Below are 6,444 nucleotides of genomic sequence, written 5' to 3' on the forward strand. Positions count from 1 at the left end.
GGATATAAATATTTTATTTTTAAAAAACTATGTTGATCTGGGACCAACTTTTTTAAAAGGCCTTAGTTAGTGGGTGGATGAAAGGCCTCCCCAGAGCATCAAGGCAAGGAAATTGCACATGAGCAGGAATTCAATATAAATGTAGACAAAAATAAAAGCCAGAATATTGAAGAGTCCTGCCCATATGGGTGCCAGCCCAGAGCCCTCATTCCACCCCCTCCACATTCAATGACAACATCCTCACCTGTCCGTGTTGAAGGAGGAGGAGGCCTTGGCTTCGTCTTTGCCTCTTCTCTCTCCTTTGCTGCCCATCTCCAACTTCTTCCCAGGCTCCTTCCTTTACAACATTACAACCCCCCCCCCCCGGCATTTCCCCTTCCCCCAAAGTGTGGGTCCTGCTGTGGTCACCTCTCTCCTTGCAACCTTCTCTGCTCTCGCTCTGGTCTTTCAATGTTCCCCTCAAGCCACCTCCCTCCTATCCAGCTCTCCACTGCCAAAATCCCCCACCTCTCTCTTCATTCTGAACAAGGGACGTTTCTCCTTTGACCCCTCCATTAACTTCCCTTCTGCTCTCAGACCCCACAGAAACTCCTCAGTCCTGCCCTTCAAACCCCTCTGCATCGGGGTCCATCAGAAAATAAAGCTGGGGGCCTCAGAACTGGTCACCAGCTTCTGGATTTTTATGGGACTTGTAGAGCCCAAAATGAAAGGAATCAGAAGATCCTGGCCCAGATTACGTCCAGAAACTCTGCTGCTCTTTGCAATGGAATCAAAAGTTTAACCATGAGAAGCCAGGAAGGTGGGAAGCAGCACAGACCGGGATGGTGGGAAATATCCCCTCCTTTACAAAACAAAGAGGGGTTAACTTCCCTCACCTATCAGAGCCTGTGTGGTATAGTGGTTCAAGGGTCTTAGAATCTATGAGGCCCGGGTTCCAATCCTAACCCCACCATGGAAGCTTGCTTGTTGGCATTGGGCCAGTCACACACTCTCACCCTAACCTCCTTCTCAGGACTGTGGTTGTTGTGAGGATAAAATGGAAGGCGGGGGGTGTGTGTGATATAAACTGCTGTGGGTCCACCTTTGGGAGAAAGGAAGCAGAGACAAGATGAGTGGAATATATCGCCTCTTTTACAAAATGGGGTGGGGGGAGTAAAGAAAGTCTCTGAAGGTTCAGAGCCAGTAATACGTTATGAGATCTCGGTTGTCAGATTGGAGAAGAAAGGAGCAGTGGTGCCTACACTGTCTCGTGTCAGAGGACAATGCCCATTGCTTGTGAAGTGGTGGGACACAGGCTGGACGGTGCTGATGCACTCGTCTGATATGTTGCTTCCTAGAGGTACCTTCTTGTTTGCTGTGGAAGCCGAAAGGTGGATATGAGGGGCCTTGGATTGTTCAAGCAGGGGCTGCATTGTGTCTCTATGTTGTATTGTTTTTGCTCCTAATGGTTGCAATGCCGGATTTTTCCCCATGAGCACAAACTGCCCACAGCATTAAAATCTTCACCGAGGAATCCTCCACCACCAATACAAGATGTGTTGTAATCCCCCAATTCACAGTAACAGTGTGTTTTTGTAATGCTATCAAACGTTTTGCACTAACTCATAACATGCAGTATGTCCCCCACCTTGAACTGCTTATGTTGAGTCATGAAAATCATTCTCCAATATAGACTTCCCTGATTAAGGTGCCTGAATGTAATGTAATATAATTTGAATGTGGCTCCCTTTTTTCTGCTGTTCATATGCTAATCACCTGTCACCTGTCATTCGCTAATCACCTGCCACGCCGGGTTGTGCGTTAGGCAGTTTACAAAGGTTTGGATGCCCAACCTTGTTTTGCTGTCTGGCTTTTACTGTGAGTTTGTGCGTGAAGCCATGAATGTAAGTGCAGCCAAAAAATCAAACCAACTCATATGTTTTTAAGAAAGCAGTGGAATATCCCAAATCAGTTTTGGATGAGTGTACTTGACTATTGTAGATGAGCCCTTTCTTAGGATGCTACGCAGATCGTATCTGTAGTTCAGTATTCACAGAGGCGAAAAACATTCATGAAAACCAACATTGGCCTCCCTTTGCTAAGAAAGATTTGTTCTGGCTTCCTCAGGTTCCACCCACAATACCACCAGGCGGTAGCAAAGCAGAAACTGGAAACTCTGACCAGGGCTCAGTGGCACAGCATCAGCTTGCAATGCAGAAGGTCCAAGCTTCAATCACCAACATCTCCTGTTCATAGGCTTGCGAACCTTCAGGTTTTCCAGCTGGATAGCTGCTATTAGTACTACTGTAAAGCTGGGTTAAATTAGTTCTCCTGGAGAACCAACTGCTGCCTTCGCAATCGGAGTCTATCTTCTTTAATTCTCCATTGATGAACATTTCCCCCATTTGAATTCTCCTAAACCTTCATGGGGCCTTATTGTTTACTTGTGAGGATTTTGATGGGGGATATGTGCGTCTAAAGATTGAATCAAAAGTGAGAACTGATCTCTATTGGCTGGAAATCAGTAGTAACTGGAGTGTGGCAACTGTAGCAGTGGTCCATCAAAAATCTGACATGGAAATATGTTTTGCACATTTATTAGGTGCCAATATATTGATGCTTGCTGGTCACGTAACCACCGGGCTTTGGCAGCTTCCAAAGGACACAGGGTTTCCAGCTGGACAGCTGCTATTAGTACTACTGTTCAGCTGGGAGAAATTACTTTGTCACGCCTCCCAGGCGTCGCTGTTGTCCCCGGGTGGTCTGTTGAGCATTGCCATGTCAGCTGAGATGCAAATGAGATGTTCCGTCTACAATCGTACAGGTCGCCACTTACACAGTTGGCACTGTATTGTCATGTGACAAAAAATTCTTGGAATGGTTCCATAATTCCAAGTTGCATGATTGAAGCTCTGCTCCAGCACCACTGGTCTCTAGGGCGAGTTAGAAATGTGTAATTCCGTCTATTAATGGAGTAGAGCCCGGGAACTGTTCCAAGTCACCTGAAGCACAGTTATAATGGCAGGAGATTTTCCCTCAACCGCCTTATTAATAGAAACATTGCCATTTAGCCAATGTGCCCACCACGGTAGACACACAGTGGTACCTTGGGCAGAGGTCATTGGCTGTACCACGTCCTTGCTCAAAGGAAGAAGGCAGCATTGTACCATTTAACTGTTTACCTCAACTTTTTGTGACATGACTGAGGCTGTAAAAAGATCCAAGGCTGGGGTGTTGGGACGGCAAAAACTCAAAAGGGATATATTTAACAGCAGTGCTGATTTTAAGCTTTCTCTACTGTGCACATAGTCGACACGTTTCATTCCAGCATAGACTGCTGCTAAATTTCCCATGACCTCACTGGGGGTACCATTAGTGCTCAGCTTCATAGGTGTCCCAGGTGATTTGCCACGGCCGGTAATAGGCATTTTGTTTTGGGTAATTGACAACGAGGATAACTTCCAACCCTGGAAGACAAAAAAGTAGACCCCTTTAGTGCCATGACTTAAGCGTTATTACATCCCCATTTAGGAGTGTTTGGGAGAGACACACACAAACAGGAGATGTGTCACATAAGTGACTTCCGCAGTTCAACTGTGCGTCGTGTGAAGATATATCTCCTTTTATCTGTTGGTAATCTCTCCGTGTCCTGCTTTAGCGGATGAGACCGTGTTCTGATATTATGTGAGGGGGACAATAAATCCACCCTTCACAGCCACACAGTCCTAAACGTCCTAAGCGCTCCACTTAGGGTTGCCAGGTCCCTCTTCACCATCAGCAGAAGGTTTTTGAGGGTGAGCCTAAGCAGATTGGGGTTTGGGGAGGAGAGGAACTGAAATGCCAGGGAGTCCAATTGCCAAAGCAATTTCTTCGGCCATTGAAACATGAGGATACGTCCCATGCTAGCAGACATTCTGCGTTCCCCTGAAAAATTTCATCACAGAAAGGCTGCTTGCAGGGAAATAACAGGAAGGAAGGGGGGGTTGAAGCCAGAGGAGGGCCAGGTTTGGAGAAACAGGTGGCCAAGCTGGTCATTGTTAATGGATGGAGCTTTCCATTATAACGATTGGTGAGGAGTATTGCGATTCTCCTATAACTCATCTGAGCAATCCTGTTTACTAACTGTCGTTTATCCTGGTTAATATTGCAAATCACCGGCACCAATGGGCACACACATAAACACTACGTTACTGCAGAAAACAAAGAAACAAAGGGTGTTTGATTATCCAATTTATAAAACGGCACAGTAAAATAACATTTGGAAATGCGGATAGACGGTTTCTGTAACAATAACATAACGGAACAGCAGCAAAATCTGCTTTTAATAGAAACAACAAACTATAAATGTGAAATGTTTTCATTTGCTTGGAGCGGACATCTGTTCCTCCAGGGAACTGATGCGGCGGTCCAGGTCTTCAACTGCAGAGTGGGAAACAAAAAACAGTTACTACTCCACGATCGGAAATGTGTTGGCGTGCTGGCAGCGACATGGCTTCATCACTCCTTTGGGATTTCCCTTGCCCTTTGGAAAACCAAATGCTTGATGGAGACTCTGCAGGCTGAAGTCTACGGATGCGTGGGATTTTGAAAGCTATGGAAAGCTTTGCCTAAAAATCCTGTGTCTTTTGTAACCTCTCTAAAGGACAAGCTGTGCCAACTGCAGAACTTCATGTGTAGTTAGAGAAACTGAATTTTTTTGTGTGCGATATGCTTCCACAAAGATCATACTTTGCTGTAACGAAGCACAATTTTTAAAATAAACTTTTTGCCCTTTAATTAGCGTGCCTTGCTAATATTTCTGTGGTCTCAGCACGAAATCTATGGTGCCTTCCTTTTGGGGTTCTTTATAAACCACCTTCCGTATTGTGTTCTTTGTTAGAGCGGACCTCCCTTAACAGAGACTCCGCTCTGCGAGGCCGGTGTTTTCGGTTTGGGTCCTTTTGGGAAATAGCTTGGGAACAGCCGCTTTCAGCCAGTCCCCGGAGAAGCCACCATTTTGGAATTGAGCGCTGGTGGAAGGCTACCTGCACTGAGCTCTGAGTAAAACATTTGGCGACTCTAGGCCAAAAAAGGAACCGGCTTGGCGGAGTTCTGACTGGGTCTGCAGCAATGTGGGTGGTACTGGGCCTCAATCACAGATTGCCGGTGTGGTTTTGAGATGGGAGTGTAATTGATGCAGCCAAGCCCAGAAGCGATTAATGTTTTGATTTCTCAGGTAAGAAGCCTCAGAGGCTGTGGGGTTTATAGAAACTCCTGATGCCAGAGCCTAGGTACTGAAAGCAACAAGAGCGCACCATGAAATGAAGGTACCTGCACCCACAGTTAGAGGACAGAGTACATCAGCCCATGCATAGCTTCTTGAGGATGATGCACTCACGGATGCGTTGGAGATTCATGGGGTTGCCATGAATTTTATTTTACCCCCGCTGTATTCTGACTTTGCAAATGTTTTTTTCGGCCTATAAAGAACATATACTTGCAACACACCTAGAACGCTTGATTAGCTAATCTGGGTCTACTTCTTCTGTATGCATGTGTTCTACTCATCCCCCACCTCAAACACAAGGCTATCAGCTGGCACAGTCGGTCAGATGTTGTGTCATAAAATGCGCAAGTTTTGCAATGAGAGGTGGAAGAATGAGTTTTCCCCAGCCCACCATTTCCCATCGCTCATTAAACGTACGTGAGTGATGGGCGCTTTCCTCAAGGGCCTGCAGCCTTTCCTCGAGCACTGCGCAGATGAACTCTTGGGGAAAAGCTGGTGAAGGTAGACACATGAATGTCAGGCGTGCGAACAGAAGAGGGCAATGTCAGTTGACAGGGTAAATAAAAAATTTATGCCCTCAGATGAAAACACGGTACCCCTATAAGGGTTCGATTGTGATGTCGTTGGGATTAAAACCGGGTTGGGTATTACAGTGGTGAGAAAACCATGGGGTTTGGTAGTGGAGCCAAGGGTGTACAGTGCTCCTTGGCTGGAGACTGTTTCATAATGGCGTTTTAACAAATGGTCCGTTATCCTATGCTTTTAATTCTGAGCAGGATAAATGTTCTGCGGGAACCACTGATAAACTGTCTTTTTTGGAGGACCGCACCAAAAGTCAGGACAGTGTCTAACATTGCGACTGTTACTCTGGGCCAAAAAAAAAAAGGTTGAATGGGTATTACACTGTAAGGCACATGGAGAGTTGTAGGGGCAATGCTGGTTATGAAAGGTGAAAGTAACCCTATGCAGAAGCAGTTAAGCAGAACATAGTGATTCTTTAAAATGGCAGCCTCTGAACTGTCTCCCCTATATGTGGTACATTCTCACCTTGACTGGGTCCTGGCACAGCTACATCAGGATCCACAGCAGCACCTGCCACGCTCCCCAGTCCTCTTTCTTCCTCTGCAGGGAGGTAGAGAGAAAACATGTCAAATCTGAAGTTTCGCAAGAGCAGATCGCTTCCAGACTCAACTAGGAGT

This window comes from Euleptes europaea, chromosome 1 (assembly GCF_029931775.1).
Source record: "Euleptes europaea isolate rEulEur1 chromosome 1, rEulEur1.hap1, whole genome shotgun sequence".
In the NCBI taxonomy this organism is placed as follows: Eukaryota; Metazoa; Chordata; class Lepidosauria; order Squamata; family Sphaerodactylidae; genus Euleptes; species Euleptes europaea.